At 45.1% G+C, this 17,568-nt stretch overlaps 1 protein-coding gene across 2 annotated transcripts in view; it reads right to left on the bottom strand.

Annotated features, from left to right (window-relative positions):
- Window positions 1-17,568, bottom strand: part of LOC130358194 (beta-arrestin-1) — a 255,931-nt gene that overhangs the window by 42,125 nt on the left and 196,238 nt on the right. The gene's annotated exons all lie outside the window — the stretch shown is intronic.

Here is a 17,568-nt window from a genome sequence, read left to right as displayed (position 1 = left end):
TGGAACAGTGGTAATTTTTCATTTGCACAGTCCACTGTTCCAAAGTGGGGTGCCAGTGGGGTGTAAATACTCACTGCACCCCTTATTAAATTCTGTGAGGGGTGCAGTTTCCAAAATGGGCTCACATGTGGGGGGGGGGGGGTCCACTGTTCTGGTAGCACGGGGGGGCTTTGTAAACGCACATGGCCTCCCACTTCTATTCCAAACAAATTCTCTCTCCAAAAGCTCAATGGCGCTCCTCCTCTTCTGAGCATTGTAGTGCGCCCGCAGTGCACTTGACGTCTAAACATGGGGTATTTCCATACTCATAAGAAATGGGGTTACAAATTTTGGGGGCATTTTCTCCTATTACCCCTTGTAAAAAAAAATTAATTTGGGGAAAAGCCAGCATTTTAGTGAAAATTTTTTTTTTTTCATTTACACATCTGACTTTAACGAAAAGTCGTCAAACACCTGTAGGGTGTTAAGGCTCACTGTACCCCTTGTTACGTTCCTTGAGAGGTTTACTTTCCAAAATTGCTATTATGTCAACATAGGGGGCTTCCTAAATGCGACATGCCTCCCAAAAACCATTTCAGCAAAATTCACTCTCCAAAATCCCATTGTTGCTCCCTCCCTTCTGAGCCCTCTATTGCACCCACAGAGCACTTTACATCCACATATGAGGTGTTTCCTTACTCGAGAGAAATGGGGTTACAAATTTTGGTGAATTTCTCTCCTTTTACTAAAAAAATGACTCTACAAAAACATGCGAGTGTAAAAAATGAATATTTAGAATTTTCTCCTTCACTTTACTGACTTACTCAATGTCATTTTGGATACTTTGAGGGGTGCATTTTTTATAATGGGGTAATTTATGGGGTATTTCTAACATGAAAGCCCTTCAAATCCACTTCAAACTGAACTGGTCCCTTAAAAATCCTGATTTTGAAATTTTCGTGAAAAATTTGAAAAGTGCTGCTGAACTTTGAAGCCCTCTGGTGTCTTCCAAAAGTAAAAACATCTCAACTTCATGATGGAAACATAAAATAGACATATTGTATATGTGAATCAATATATAATTTATTTGGTATGTCTATTTTCCTTACAAGTAGAGAGTTTCAAAGTTAGAAAAATGCAAAATTTTAAAAATTTTCATAAAATTTTGGGATTTTTCACCAAGAAAGGATGCAAGTAACCATGAAAATTTAAAGGGGTACTCCCACCCTAGACATCTTATCCCCTATCCAAAGGATAAGGGATAAGATGTCTGATCGTGGGGGTCCTGTTGCTGGGGAACCCCACCTGGTTTTTCACCGGAACCACTGGAGGGTCTGAGTCGCGACTCCGGGAACGGAAGTCCATGACGTCAGGACCTCGCCCCCTCAATGCAAGTCTATGGGAGGGGGCGTGACAGCGTGACGTCCCCTCCCATAGACTTGCATTGAGGGGACGGGCGTGACGTCACACAGGGCGGAGTCCTGACATCACGGACTTCCGTCTCAGACCCTCCAGCGGTTACGGTGGAAAACCAGGTGGGTGCCGCATGCAATAATGCGGGGGTCCCCAGCGGCGGGACCCCCGCGATCAGACATCTTATCCCCTATCCTTTGGATAGGAGATAAGATGTCTAGGGTGGGAGTACCCCTTTAAGACTATGTTAAAGAAGAATATATCACAAAAAAAAATCTCAGAATGAGAATGAAAAGTAAAAGCATCTAAGAATTATTAATATATAAAGTGACAGAAGTCATATTTGCAAAAAAGGGCTGCGTCCTTAAAGGGGTACTCCGCTGCTCAGCCGTCATAGACTTGCATTGAGGGAGCGGGGCGTGACATCATGAGGGGACAGGGCTATGATGTCACAAGCTCCCGGCACCGGCTCCAGCATTTGGAACACTTTGCACCAAACGCTGAGCAGCGGAATACCCCTTTAAGGTGAAAATGAGCTGCATCCTTAAGGCCTCCAGTGCCTTTGCATAAACTCCCTCCTCCACCTCTGTAATATTGTAGAGCAGACGGCCGGAGGAGAACAGTAAGGAGCAACTGTAAAACAACACAACTATTAACACAGACCTTGCCCTGGCCCGGCTCATGCTACATGCCCTAGTAGTATCTACTTCTGTCCCTTATGTTCCGGGCCGTCTCTAGGTCGGTCCTGGATACTGAGCAGCTGCGGCCTGTAAGTTGTGGAGCGCACAGCAGAGTGAGGGAGACAGGCTAATCTCCTCCCTTGTCTGAGCGCGGAGCTGACACTGCCCGCCCCTGAGGAAGCTGTAAGTTATGACACCTTATCTTTCTTCATGGAGAAGATCTCTTGTCATCCTGGCCGGGGCTGTGAGGCCAAATCATCAGGACCCACGACTTGAATCACTTCTTTGGCTGCTCCTGTCTTTATATCAGTAAGGTCTGCTTATTACAACAAGTTTAACCCTTATACAGCATGATAGGAGTAGCCAGAGAGGTGAAACTTATAGAGGCCATTTATATGACATGCACTATGTCCCTTCTAAACCATTTTGTTTGCCTCCCCAAGCCCCCTTTTCCCCTCCAGACCCCTCTGTCTATCCCTGACCCCTCTGTCCTCCTCCAGATCCCTCTATCTATCCTTGACCCCTCTGTACTTCTCCAGATGCCTCTGTCCAACCCGGACCCCTCTGTCCATCCCTGACCCCTCTGTATTCCCCCATACCCCTCTGTCTATCACTGACCCCTCTGTCCTCTTCCAGACCCCTCTATCTATCCTTGACCCCTCTGTACTTCTCCAGACCCCTCTGTCCAACCCGTACCCCTCTGTCCATCCCTGACCCCTCTGTATTCCTCCATACCCCTCTGTCTATCACTGACCCCTCTGTATTCCTCCATACCCCTCTGTCTATCACTGACCCCTCTGTATTCCTCCAGACCCCTCTGTCCAACCTGGACCCCTATGTCCATCCCTGACCCCTCTGTATTCCTCCATACCCCTCTGTCTATCACTGAACCCTCTGTCTATCACTGAACCCTCTGTATTCCTCCAGACCTCTCCGTCTATCCCTTACCCCTCTGTACTTCTCCAGACCCCTCTGTCCAACCCGGACCCCTCTATCCATCCCTGACCTCTCTGTACTCCTCCAGACCCTCTGCCCATCTCTGACCTCTCTGTACTTCTCCAGACCCCTCTATTTATCCCAGACCCCTCTGTACTCCGGCATGACAGACGCCCCCTTGCATAGACTTGCATTGAGGGGGTGGGGCGTGACGTCATGATGGGGCGGGACTATGACGTCACGAGCTCCCGGCGCCGGTGCAGTGCCGTAGATTGTGATTTGCCATAGAATGTAATGGAGTGACTCAGCAGTTTTCCCTGCTCGAGCGCTCCGCCTCCATCACATTCTATAGGCTGACACTCGCACACCACCCCCCAACCATTGGTTACTGCGGGGGCTGGGGGGGTGTGCGAGTGTCACGTGACATATTTAATCATCAGGCATCGCAGCTCACGGCAGTCTCACTTGGGCTATCACTGGGAGAGGATCTCTTCTTGTGAGAGCCCGAAGCTGCACGGAGCTCTCATGGCGTCTGTGGCCTGATCCCGAGAGCGGAATGGAGCTACAGAAACCAATCCATATACTGTGTCCTCCCCGCTGCGCCTGTCAGCTTGTGTGCCCCTCGCACACAGTCAGTGTCACCCGCCAGCGCCATCACTATTCACCGCTAACGGGACCCCTGTGCCCGCTAGCAGTGTTATGTGTCCCCGCCTGCGTGAGCCATCCACCCCGCCCGCGGCTCTGTTCCCCGCTCCCTATTACCTCAGGGAACGGGAAACAGATTTAAAGGGCTTCGGGCGCCGCGAGTACTGCGCATGCCTAGGTAGGTAGCATAGATTTACTTTTAGTGTAGCATGGTTTAGGATTAGTTTGAAAGAGACTACAACTCCCAGCATGCCCGAGCATGCTGGGATTTGTAGTGCAGGGAAGGGCCCACAACTCCCAGCATGCCCAGACAGCTGAAGGCTGCCTGGGCATGTTGGGAGTTGTAGTTTAGCTGATGGGACCACAACTCCCAGCATGCACAGACAGCAGAAGGTTGCCCAAGCATGCTGGGAGTTGTAGTGCAGTGAAGGACCCACAACTCCCAGCATGCCCAGACAGCTGAAGGCTGCCCAAGCATGCTGGGAGTTGTAGTGTAGTGAAGGGCCCACAACTCCCAGCATGCCCAGACAGCTGAAGGCTGCGCGGTGATGCTGGGAGTTGTAGTGCAGTGAAGGGCCCACAACTCCCAGCATGCCCAGACAGCTGAAGGCTGCGCGGTGATGCTGGGAGTTGTAGTGCAGTGAAGGGCCCACAACTCCCAGCATGCCCAGACAGCTGAAGGCTGCGCGGTGATGCTGGGAGTTGTAGTGCAGTGAAGGCACCACAACTCCCAGCATGCCCAGACAGCTGAAGGCTGCCCGGGCATGCTGGGAGTTGTAGTGCAGGGAAGGGCCCACAACTCCCAGCATGCCCAGACAGCTGAAGGCTGCGCGGTGATGCTGGGAGTTGTAGTGCAGTGAAGGCACAACAACTCCCAGCATGCCCAGACAGCTGAAGGCTGTCCGGGTATGCTGGGAGTTGTAGTTTAGCTGATGGGACCACAACTCCCAGCATGCCCAGACAGCTGACGGCTGCGCGGTGATGCTGGGAGTTGTAGTGCAATGAAAGGACCACAACTCCCAGCATGCCTAGACAGCTAAAGGCTGCCCAGGCATGCTGGGAGTTGTAGTTTTACACAAGTATAAAGTAGTGTTAGCGCGATTTAAGTGTAGTTAGCGTAGCGTAGTGTTAGCTCAATTTTAGCGTAGCTTTATTTTAGTGTTAGCGCAGTTTTAAATTTTTAGCGTAGCGTACATTTAGCGTAGTGTAGTGTTAGCGCACTTTTAGTGTAATGTAGTGTTAGCGTAGTTTTAGTGTATTTAGCGTAGCGTACATTTAGCGTAGTTTTAGTGTAGCTTAGTGTTAGCGCAGTTTTAATGTATTTAGTGTAGTGTAGTGTTAGCACAGTTTTAGCGTATTTAGCGTAGCGTATTGTTAGCGTAGTCTTAGAGTAGTGAGCGCAGCGTAGTCTTAGAATAGTGAGCGCAGCGTAGTCTTAGAGTAGTGAGCGCAGCGTAGTCTTAGAGTAGTGAGCGCAGCGTAGTTTTAGAGTAGTGAGCGCAGCGTAGTCTTAGAGTAGTGAGCGCAGCGTAGTCTTAGAGTAGTGAGCGCAGCGTAGTCTTAGAGTAGTGAGCGCAGCGTAGTCTTAGAGTAGTGAGCGCAGCGTAGTCTTAGAGTAGTGAGCGCAGCGTAGTCTTAGAGTAGTGAGCGCAGCGTAGTCTTAGAGTAGTGAGCGCAGCGTAGTCTTAGAGTAGTGAGCGCAGCGTAGTCTTAGGGTAGTGAGCGCAGCGTAGTCTTAGAGTAGTGAGCGCAGCGTAGTCTTAGAGTAGTGAGCGCAGCGTAGTCTTAGAGTAGTGAGCGCAGCGTAGTCTTAGAGTAGTGAGCGCAGCGTAGTCTTAGAGTAGTGAGCGCAGCGTAGTCTTAGAGTAGTGAGCGCAGCGTAGTCTTAGGGTAGTGAGCGCAGCGTAGTCTTAGAGTAGTGAGCGCAGCGTAGTCTTAGAGTAGTGAGCGCAGCGTAGTCTTAGGGTAGTGAGCGCAGCGTAGTCTTAGAGTAGTGAGCGCAGCGTAGTCTTAGAGTAGTGAGCGCAGCGTAGTCTTAGAGTAGTGAGCGCAGCGTAGTCTTAGAGTAGTGAGCGCAGCGTAGTCTTAGAGTAGTGAGCGCAGCGTAGTCTTAGAGTAGTGAGCGCAGCGTAGTCTTAGAGTAGTGAGCGCAGCGTAGTCTTAGAGTAGTGAGCGCAGCGTAGTCTTAGAGTAGTGAGCGCAGCGTAGTCTTAGAGTAGTGAGCGCTGCGTAGTCTTAGAGTAGTGAGCGCAGCGTAGTCTTAGAGTAGTGAGCGCAGCGTAGTCTTAGAGTAGTGAGCGCAGCGTAGCCTTAGAGTAGTGAGCGCAGCGTAGTCTTAGAGTAGTGAGCGCAGCGTAGTCTTAGAGTAGTGAGCGCAGCGTAGTCTTAGAGTAGTGAGCGCAGCGTAGTCTTAGAGTAGTGAGCGCAGCGTAGTCTTAGAGTAGTGAGCGCAGCGTAGTCTTAGAGTAGTGAGCGCAGCGTAGTCTTAGAGTAGTGAGCGCAGCGTAGTCTTAGAGTAGTGAGCGCAGCGTAGTCTTAGAGTAGTGAGCGCAGCGTAGTCTTAGAGTAGTGAGCGCAGCGTAGTCTTAGAGTAGTGAGCGCAGCGTAGTCTTAGAGTAGTTAGCGTAGTGCAGTGTTAGTCCAGTTCTAGCATAGTTGGTGTAGTTGTACACAGGTGTAGTGTAGCTAACTTAGTTTTACAGGCAGATGAAGTGTAGTTTAGAGAGTTTAGTGTGGGGTGTAGCTTAGCTTAGTCATAAAGTGAAGGGGCTACAACTCCCAGCATGCCCAGTCAACCAAAGGCCGTCCGGGCAGGATGGAAGTTGTAGTTTTGCAAAAGTAGCAGAGGCAGTTGCGCTCTGCTACGTTAATGCAGTATACAGCCATCTGTATAGATGGCTGTATACGGAGAGCACAAGGCCACTTACCCACCTCCGTTCCTGCTCCGTCACTGGACGTGTAGCAACGCAGGAAGATGACGGAGCCCGAACGGAGGTGGTAAGTTAGGCTCTCCAGGTACTAATCCATTTTTTTTTGTGTTTTTCTTCTCATTTCAGATACGTGTATGCGAAGGACTACATCGGAATCGGTGGACTACGACGATGACCTTCATTTTTTCTTTTCTTTTAATAAAATGGTTAACGAGGGCTGTGGGGGAGTGTTTTTCCTAATAAAAATGTTTTAACTTGTGTGTGCTTTTTTTTATTACTTTACAGGCTTTGTAGTGGAAGCCGTCTTGTAGTCGGAGCTTAGCGTTAGCCCCAAAAACAGCTAGCGCTAACCCCCAATTATTACCCCAGTACCCACCGCCACAGGGGTACCGGGAAGAGCCGATGCCAACAGGCCCAGAGCGCCAAATATGGCGCTCTTGGGCCTAGGCGGTAACAGGCTGGCGTTATTTAGGCTGGGGAGGGCCAGTAACGATGGTCCTCACCCACCCTGGTAACGTCAGGCTGTTGCTGTTTGGTTGGCATTTGCCTGAAAATGAAAAGACGGGAAACCCCCCCCCCCCTTTTATTATTTTTTTTTAACGTGTGTGGTTCCCCGTCTTTTCATTTTCAGGCAAATACCAACCAAACAGCAACAGTCTGACGTTACCAGGGTGGGCGAGGACCATCATTACTGGCCCTCCCCAGCCTAAATAATGCCAGCCTGTTACCACCTAGGCCCAAGAGCGCCATATTTGGCGCTCTGGGCCTGTTGGCATCGGCTCTTCCCGGTACCCCTGTGGCGGTGGGTACCGGGGTAATAATTAGGGGTTAACGCTATCTGTTTTTGGGGCTAACGCTAAGCTCCGACTTAGTAATGGACTCCGTCTACAAGACGGCTTCCACTACTAAGCCTGTAAAGTAATTTTAAAAAAGCACACACAAGTTAAAACATTTTTATTAGGAAAAACACTCCCCCACAGCCCTTGTTCACCATTTTATTAAAAGAAAAGAAAAAATGCAGGTCATCGTCGTAGTCCACCGATTCCGATGTAGTCCTCCGCATACACGTATCTGAAATGAGAAGAAAAACACAAAAAAAAATGGATTAGTACCTGGAGAGCCTAACTTACCACCCACGTTCCAGCTCCGTCATCTTCCTGCGTTGCTACACGTCCAGTGACGGAGCAGTAACGGAGGTGGGTAAGTGGCCTTGTGATCACCGTATACAGCCATCTATACAGATGGCTGTATACTGCATTAACGTAGCAGAGCGCAACTGCCTCTGCTACTTTTGCAAAACTACAACTTCCATCCTGCCCGGACGGCCTTTGGCTGACTGGGCATGCTGGGAGTTGTAGCCACTTTACTTTATTACTAAGCTAAGCTACACCCCACACTAAACTCTCTAAACTACACTTCATCTGCCTGTAAAACTAAGTTAGCTACACTACACCTGTGTACAACTACACCAACTATGCTAGAACTGGACTAACACTACACTACGCTAACTACTCTAAGACTACGCTGCGCTCACTACTCTAAGACTACGCTGCGCTCACTACTCTAAGACTACGCTGCGCTCACTACTCTAAGACTACGCTGCGCTCACTACTCTAAGACTACGCTGCGCTCACTACTCTAAGACTACGCTGCGCTCACTACTCTAAGACTACGCTGCGCTCACTACTCTAAGACTACGCTGCACTCACTACTCTAAGACTACGCTGCGCTCACTACTCTAAGACTACGCTGCGCTCACTACTCTAAGACTACGCTGCGCTCACTACTCTAAGACTACGCTGCGCTCACTACTCTAAGACTACGCTGCGCTCACTACTCTAAGACTACGCTGCACTCACTACTCTAAGACTACGCTGCGCTCACTACTCTAAGACTACGCTGCGCTCACTACTCTAAGACTACGCTGCGCTCACTACTCTAAGACTACGCTGCGCTCACTACTCTAAGACTACGCTGCGCTCACTACTCTAAGACTACGCTGCGCTCACTACTCTAAGACTACGCTGCCCTCACTACTCTAAGACTACGCTGCCCTCACTACTCTAAGACTACGCTGCGCTCACTACTCTAAGACTACGCTGCGCTCACTACTCTAAGACTACGCTGCGCTCACTACTCTAAGACTACGCTGCGCTCACTACTCTAAGACTACGCTGCGCTCACTACTCTAAGACTACGCTGCCCTCACTACTCTAAGACTACGCTGCGCTCACTACTCTAAGACTACGCTGCGCTCACTACTCTAAGACTACGCTGCGCTCACTACTCTAAGACTACGCTGCACTCACTACTCTAAGACTACGCTGCGCTCACTACTCTAAGACTACGCTGCGCTCACTACTCTAAGACTACGCTGCGCTCACTACTCTAAGACTACGCTGCGCTCACTACTCTAAGACTACGCTAACAATACGCTACGCTAAATAAGCTAAAACTGTGCTAATGCTACACTACACTAAATACATTAAAACTGCGCTAACACTACACTAAATACACTAAAACTGCGCTAAAACTAAGGTACGCTAAATACGCTAAAACTGCGCTTACACTACACTAAATATGCTAAAACTGCGCTAACACTACATTACACTAAAAGTGCGTTAACACTACACTACGCTAAATACACTAAAACTGTGCTAACACTAAGGTACGCTAAATACGCTAAAACTGCGCTAACACTAAGGTACGCTAAATACACTAAAACTGCGCTAACACTATGGTACGCTAAATACGCTAAAATTGTGCTAAAACTAAGGTACGCTAAATACGCTAAAATTGCGCTAACACTACACTACACTAAATACGCTAAAACTACCCTAACACTACATTACACTAAAAGTGCGTTAACACTACACCGCTAAATGTACGCTACGCTAAAAATTTAAAACTGCGCTAACACTAAAATAAAGCTACGCTAAAATTGAGCTAACACTACGCTACGATAACTACACTTAAATCACGCTAACACTACTTTATACTTGTGTAAAACTACAACTCCCAGCATGCCTGGGCAGCCTTTAGCTGTCTAGGCATGCTGGGAGTTGGGGTCCTTTCACTGCACTACAACTCCCAGCATCACCGCGCAGCCTTCAGCTGTCTGGGCATGCTGGAAGTTGTGGTCCCATCAGCTAAACTACAACTCCCAGCATGCCCGGACAGCCTTAAGCTGTCTGGGCATGCTGAGAGTTGTGGTGCCTTCACTGCACTACAACTCCTAGCATCACCGCGCAGCCTTCAGCTGTCTGGGCATGCTGGGAGTTGTGGGCCCTTCACTGCACTACAACTCCCAGCATCACCGCGCAGCCTTCAGCTGTCTGGGCATGCTGGGAGTTGTGGTCCCATCAGCTAAACTACAACTCCCAGCATGCCCGGGCAGCCTTCCGCTGTCTGGGCATGCTGGGAGTTGTAGTCTCTTTCAAACTAATCCTAAACTACGCTACACTAAAAGTAAATCTATGCTACCTACCTAGGCATGCGCAGTACTCGCGGCGCCCGAAGCCCTTTAAATCTGTTTCCCGTTCCCTGAGGTAATAGGGAGCAGGGAACAGAGCCGTGGGCGGGGTGGATGGCTCACGCAGGCGGGGACATATAACACTGCTAGCGGGCACAGGGGTCCTGTTAGCGGTGAATAGTGATGGCGCTGGTGGGTGACACTGACTGTGTGCGAGGGCCACACAAGCTGACAGGCGCAGCGGGGAGGACACAGTAAATGGATTGGTTTCTGTAGCTCCATTCCGCTCTCGGGATCGGGCCACAGACGCCATAAGAGCTCCGTGCAGCTTCAGGCTCTCACAAGAAGAGATCCTCTCCCAGTGATAGCCCAAGTGAGACTGCCGTGAGCTGCGATGCCTGATGATTAAATATGTCACGTGACACTCGCACCCCCCCCCCAGCCCCCGCAGTAACCAATGGTTGGGGGGTGGTGTGCGAGTGTCAGCCTATAGAATGTGATGGAGGCGGAGCAGAGAAAACTGCTGAGTCACTCCATCACAATCTACGGCAAATCACAATCTACGGCACTGCACCGGCTCCAGCGTTCAGAACAGTTTGTTCCAAACGCTGAGCAGCGGAGTACCCCTTTATTGGCACCTACACAGGCTATAGAGAGCCCCCCATGTGATCTCACACACAAAGCCTGCCTCCCACAGTCCTGACAAATCTCTGTCCTCTGAAATCACTGCACCCTGCAATACCTGTAATGAGAAGCCTGAGGCTCAATTTTCTAGCGTCATGCATCATTAAAGGGGTATTCCGGGATATTTTTTATATGACTATGCTACAGGGGCTGTACAGTTAGTGTAGTTCATTATATAGTGTCTGTACCTGTGTGTGACGGTTTTCTCACAATTCTTCTGTGATTTTTGCCCAGATGTTTATTTTTAACAGCATACAAAATGAATGTCCTCTCAGGTTTTCCCAGGTTGCAGTGCAGCCTGGGACATTACATCACTAGTCAGGTGTTCAAAGGAGCCTGTTGGCTTCAATGGGTGGAGCGACTGCTGGGTGGGAAGATCATTCTGCAGTGAATTGTAGTTTTGCAACAGCTGGAGGCATCTTGGTTAGAAAACACTATTGATTAGAGCAGAGCATGGACGTCAGCGCACCGTGGTTGTATGGGTGGGTAACTGAAGTGTGGGAGAGAGAAAAGGGACCTCACATTTACAAACAAGGAGTCCTGGGACATGTAGTTAACCCTTTTCCGACCCATGACATACATGTACGTCAAGGGTTGGCTCCCATTCTATAACGCGGGGCCACAGCTAGCAATGACCAGGACCTGTGGCTAATAGCGGTGATTGTGGTGCCGTGCGCTATTAACCCTTTAGATGCGGCGTTCAAAGTTGATTGAAGCGTCTAAAGTGAAAGTTAATAAGTGTGGGTTAGCTCAGGGGGCTGTTCGGGATCACTGCGGTGAAATCGCGGCATCCCGAACAGCTGTAGGACACGAGGAGAGTCCCCTTACCTGCCTCTTGGTGTCCGATCGCCGAATGATCGACTGAGATCCAGGCATGAGCAGTCAAGCGCCAGAATTATTGATCAATGGTTTCCTATGAGAAACAATTGATCAATGTAAAATATCAGTGTGTGCAGTGTTATAGGTCCCTATGGGATAACAATGATCACTGTAAAAGATCAGTGTGTGCAGTGTTATAGTCTCCTATGGGATAACAAAGATCAATGTAAAAGATCAGTGTGTGCAGTGTTATAGTCCCCTATGGGATAACAATGATCACTGTAAAAGATCAGTGTGTGCAGTGTTATAGCCTCCTATGGCATAACAATGAGAAATGTAAAAAATCAGTGTGTGCAGTGTTATGGTCTCCTATGGGATAACAATGATCAATGTAAAAGATCAGTGTGTGCAGTGTTATAGTCCCCTATGGGATAACAATGATCAATGTAAAAGATCAGTGTGTGCAGTGTTATAGCCCTCTATGGGATAACAATGATCAATGTAAAAGATCAGTGTGTGCAGTGTTATAGTCTCCTATGGGATAACAATGATCAATGTAAGAGATCAGTGTGTGCAGTGTTATAGCCCCCTATGGGATAACAATGATCAATGTAAAAGATCAGTGTGTGCAGTGTTGTAGCCTCCTATGGGATAACAATGATAAATGTAAGAGATCAGTATGTGCAGTGTTATTGCCCCCTATGGGATAACAATGATCAATGTAAAAGATCAGTGTGTGCAGTGTTGTAGCCTCCTATGGGATAACAATGATCAATGTAAAAGATCAGTGTGTGCAGTGTTATAGTCTCCTATGGGATAACAATGATCAATGTAAGAGATCAGTGTGTGCAGTGTTATAGTCTCCTATGGGATAACAATGATCAATGTAAGAGATCAGTGTGTGCAGTGTTATAGTCTCCTATGGGAGCTATAACATTGCAAAAAAAAAGTTAAAAAAAAAGTGAATAAAGAACATTTAACCCCTTCCCTAATAAAAGGAATCACCCCCCTTTTCCCATTTAAAAAAAAACAGTGTAAATAAAAATAAACATATATGGTATTGCCGCGTGTGGAAATGTCCAAATTATAAAAATATATAGTTAATTAATCTGCACAGTCAATGGCGTACGCGCAAAAAAATTCCAAAGTGCAAAATAGCATCTTTTTGGTCACTTTTTATATAAAGAAAAAATGAATAAAAAGCAATCAAAAAGTCCTATCAATGCAAAAATGGTACCGCTAAAAACTTCAGATCATGGCACAAAAAATTAGCCCCCATAGCGCCCCATACGTGGAAAAATAAAAAAGTTATAGGGGTCAGATAACAAATTTAAACGTATACATTTTCCTGCATGTAGTTATAATTTTTTCCAGAAGTCCAACAAAATGAAACCTATATAAGTAGGGGATCATTTTAATTGTATGGACCTACAGAATAATGATAAGGTGTCATTTTTACTGAAAAATGTAGTGTGTAGAAACGGAAGCCCCCAAAATTAACAAAATGGTGTTTTTTCTTCAATTTTGTCGCACAATGATTTTTTTTTTCCATTTCACCGTAGATATTTGGGTACAATGACTGATGTCATTACAAAGTAGAATTGGTGGCGCAAACAATAAGCATCATGTGGATTTTTAGGTGCAAAATTTAAAGAGTTATGATTTTTTTTAACCCCTTAACGACGCAGGACGTATATTTACGTCCTGCGCCGGCTCCCGCGATATGAAGCGGGATCGCGCCGCGATCCCGCATCATATCGCGTCGGTCCCGGCGCTAATCAACGGCCGGGACCCGCGGCTAATACCACACATCGCCGATCGCGGCGATGTGTGGCATTAACCCTTTAGAAGCGGCGGTCAAAGCTGACCGCCGCTTCTAAAGTGAAAGTGAAAGTGACCCGGCTGCTCAGTCGGGCTGTTCGGGACCGCCGCGGTGAAATCGCGGCGTCCCGAAGAGCTGATCGGACACCGGGAGGGCCCTTACCTGCCTCCTCGGTGTCCGATCGGCGAATGACTGCTCCGTGCCTGAGATCCAGGCAGGAGCAGTCAAGCGCCGATAATGCTGATCACAGGCGTGTTAATGCACGCCTGTGATCAGGATGAGAGATCAGTGTGTGCAGTGTTATAGGTCCCTATGGGACCTATAACACTGCAAAAAAAATGTAAAAAAAAAAGTGTTAATAAAGGTCATTTAACCCCTTCCCTAATAAAAGTTTGAATCACCCCCCTTTTCCCATAAAAAAAATAAAACAGTGTAAAAAAAATAAAAAATAAACATATGTGGTATCGCCGCGTGCGTAAATGTCCGAACTATAAAAATATATCATTAATTAAGCCGTACGGTCAATGGCGTACGCGCAAAAAAATTCCAAAGTCCAAAAAAGCGTATTTTGGTCACTTTTTATATCATTAAAAAATGAATAAAAAGTGATCAAAAAGTCCGATCAAAACAAAAATCATACCGATAAAAACTTCAGATCACGGCGCAAAAAATTAGTCCTCATACCACCCTGTACGTGGAAAAATAAAAAAGTTATAGGGGTCAGAAGATGACATTTTTAAACGTATAAATTTTCCTGCATGTAGTTATGATTTTTTCCAGAAGTGCGACAAAATCAAACCTATATAAGTAGGGTATCATTTTAATCGTATGGACCTACAGAATAATGATAAGGTGTTTTTTACCGAAATATGCACTGCGTAGAAACGAAAGCCCCCAAAAGTTACAAAATGGCGTTTTTTTTTCGATTTTGTCGCACAATGATTTTTTTTTCCGTTTTGCTGTGCATTTTTGGGTAAAATGACTAATGTCACTGCAAAGTAGAATTGGCGACGCAAAAAATAAGCCATAATATGGATTTTTAGGTGGAAAATTGAAAGGGTTATGATTTTTAAAAGGTAAGGAGGAAAAAACGAAAGTGCAAAAACGGAAAAACCCTGAGTCCTTAAGGGGTTAAAGGTAAGGAGGAAAAAATGAAAGTGAAAAATGGAAAAACCCCGGGTCATGAAGGGGTTAAAGGGAGGGATTTCGACAGGAAATAGCCAGTTAACAAAAAGAAAGCAGCTGCGTTATAGTGGAAGCACAACATAGCCATTTAGCCCCTAAGCATGTCCATTACTGTCACCTTAAGGTAGATAACCCCTTTCCACCCCTTTTTGTCTCCTCCCTCTATGTGGCTCCGCCGTACATTGCCACGCCCAGTTAAATCCTGCCCCTCCCCCTCGATTTGTGGGGGTTCCTACGCCCCTGGATAGATAGATAGATAGATAGATAGATAGATATGAGATAGATAGATAGATAGATATGAGATAGATAGATAGATATGAGATAGATAGATAGATAGATAGATATGAGATAGATAGATAGATATGAGATAGATAAATAGATAGATAGATAGATATGAGATAGATAGATATGAGATAGATAGATATGAGATAGATAGATAGATATGAGATAGATAGATAGATAGATATGAGATAGATAGATAGATATGAGATAGATAGATAGATATGTGGTGGCCCCCGGTACCATTGCTGTCCTGTGTGGCGGACACAACTGCAGTGTCCCCTGAGTCCATCCTTCTATTGAGTATGTTAAAGGGTTAATCCGTGCTTTATGTTATTCATGAGTTTATAATGTATATACCTTTAAATCCTGTTACCATGTCTTGTAACCAGGGAAGGTGTCAGTGATCAGGTGACTTGTGTGTGACCTATAGGACCCCTCCAATGTGTCCCCCATATAAATTCTGGGAGGAGCTAGTTCAGTGCTGAGTGCAGTGAAGTCAGGACCTGAGGAGACCAAAGTCCCAGTAACGCCGCCGCGCCGCAACCAACCAAGTGCCCCACACGTGAACGTCACAGCCTGGTAGGCTACACAAGGGGTTAAGTCTAGTCAGTCCTAGTCAAGTCAGTCAAGTCTGTCTAAATTCAGCGTGGGTCTGCAGCATTCTGTCCAAGTCCACTACAAGTCCCAGTGAGCCCGCAAGTCTCTAAAGTCCCTGGTCACCTTCTTGGGCCTAACTGAGCTGTAAAGACTATTCTTTCTGTCTGCCTCATTAAAGCTGTCTTGTTCCGTAACTTGGCGTCAAAGTCATTATTTGCCCCGTGCCTAACCCAGGATCTAGCGGCCATACCTCGGTTGGTGCAGAGGTTAACCACGCCCTGGCGTCACGAATACAAGGGGTTAATGCCATCAGCCCCTAGGGTAATAACATCTGCCCTTATCACACCCTCACCACAGATAGATAGATAGATAGATAGATATATAGATAGATAGATATGAGATAGATAGATAGATAGATATGAGATAGATAGATATGAGATAGATAGATAGATAGATAGATATGAGATAGATAGATATGAGATAGATAGATAGATAGATAGATATGAGATAGATAGATATGAGATAGATAGATATGAGATAGATAGATAGATAGATAGATAGATAGATATGAGATAGATAGATATGAGATAGATAGATATGAGATAGATATGAGATAGATAGATAGATAGACAGATAGATATGAGATAGATAGATAGATATGAGATAGATAGATAGATAGATATGAGATAGATAGATAGATATGAGATAGATAGATAGATAGATATGAGATACATAGATATGAGATAGATATATAGACAGATATATATGAGATAGATAGATAGATAGGAGATATATAGATATGAGATAGATATATAGATATGAGATAGATAGATAGACAGATAGATAGATAGATAGATAGATAGATAGATAGATATGAGATAGATAGATATGAGATAGATAGATAGATAGATATGAGATAGATAGATAGATAGATAGATAGATAGATAGATAGATATGAGATAGATATGAGGTAGATAGATACAGTAGATAGATATGAGATAGATAGATAGATAGATAGATAGATAGATAGATATGAGATAGATAGATAGATAGATATGAGATAGATAGATAGATAGATATGAGATACATAGATATGAGATAGATATATAGACAGATATATATGAGATAGATAGATAGATAGATAGATAGATAGATAGATAGATAGATAGATAGATAGGAGATATATAGATATGAGATAGATATATAGATATGAGATAGATAGATAGATAGATAGATAGACAGATAGATAGATATGAGATAGATAGATATGAGATAGATAGATAGATAGATAGATATGAGATAGATAGATAGATATGAGATAGATATGAGGTAGATAGATACAGTAGATAGATATGAGATAGATAGATAGATAGATAGATATGAGATAGATAGATAGATAGATATGAGATAGATAGATAGATAGATATGAGATAGATAGATATGAGATAGATAGATAGATAGATAGATATGAGATAGATAGATATGAGATAGATAGATAGATAGATAGATATGAGATAGATAGATATGAGATAGATAGATATGAGATAGATAGATAGATAGATAGATATGAGATAGATAGATATGAGATAGATAGATATGAGATAGATATGAGATAGATAGATAGATAGACAGATAGATATGAGATAGATAGATAGATATGAGATAGATAGATAGATATGAGATAGATAGATAGATATGAGATAGATAGATAGATAGATAGATAGATATGAGATACATAGATATGAGATAGATATATAGACAGATATATATGAGATAGATAGATAGATAGGAGATATATAGATATGAGATAGATATATAGATATGAGATAGATAGATAGACAGATAGATAGATAGATAGATAGATATGAGATAGATAGATATGAGATAGATAGATAGATAGATATGAGATAGATAGATAGATAGATAGATAGATAGATAGATAGATAGATATGAGATAGATATGAGGTAGATAGATACAGTAGATAGATATGAGATAGATAGATAGATAGATAGATATGAGATAGATAGATAGATAGATATGAGATAGATAGATAGATAGATATGAGATACATAGATATGAGATAGATATATAGACAGATATATATGAGATAGATAGATAGATAG

The sequence above is a fragment of the Hyla sarda genome, chromosome 2 (genome assembly GCF_029499605.1).
Source record: "Hyla sarda isolate aHylSar1 chromosome 2, aHylSar1.hap1, whole genome shotgun sequence".
NCBI lineage: Eukaryota > Metazoa > Chordata > Amphibia > Anura > Hylidae > Hyla > Hyla sarda.
This window is presented reverse-complemented; position numbering and strand designations above follow the sequence as displayed.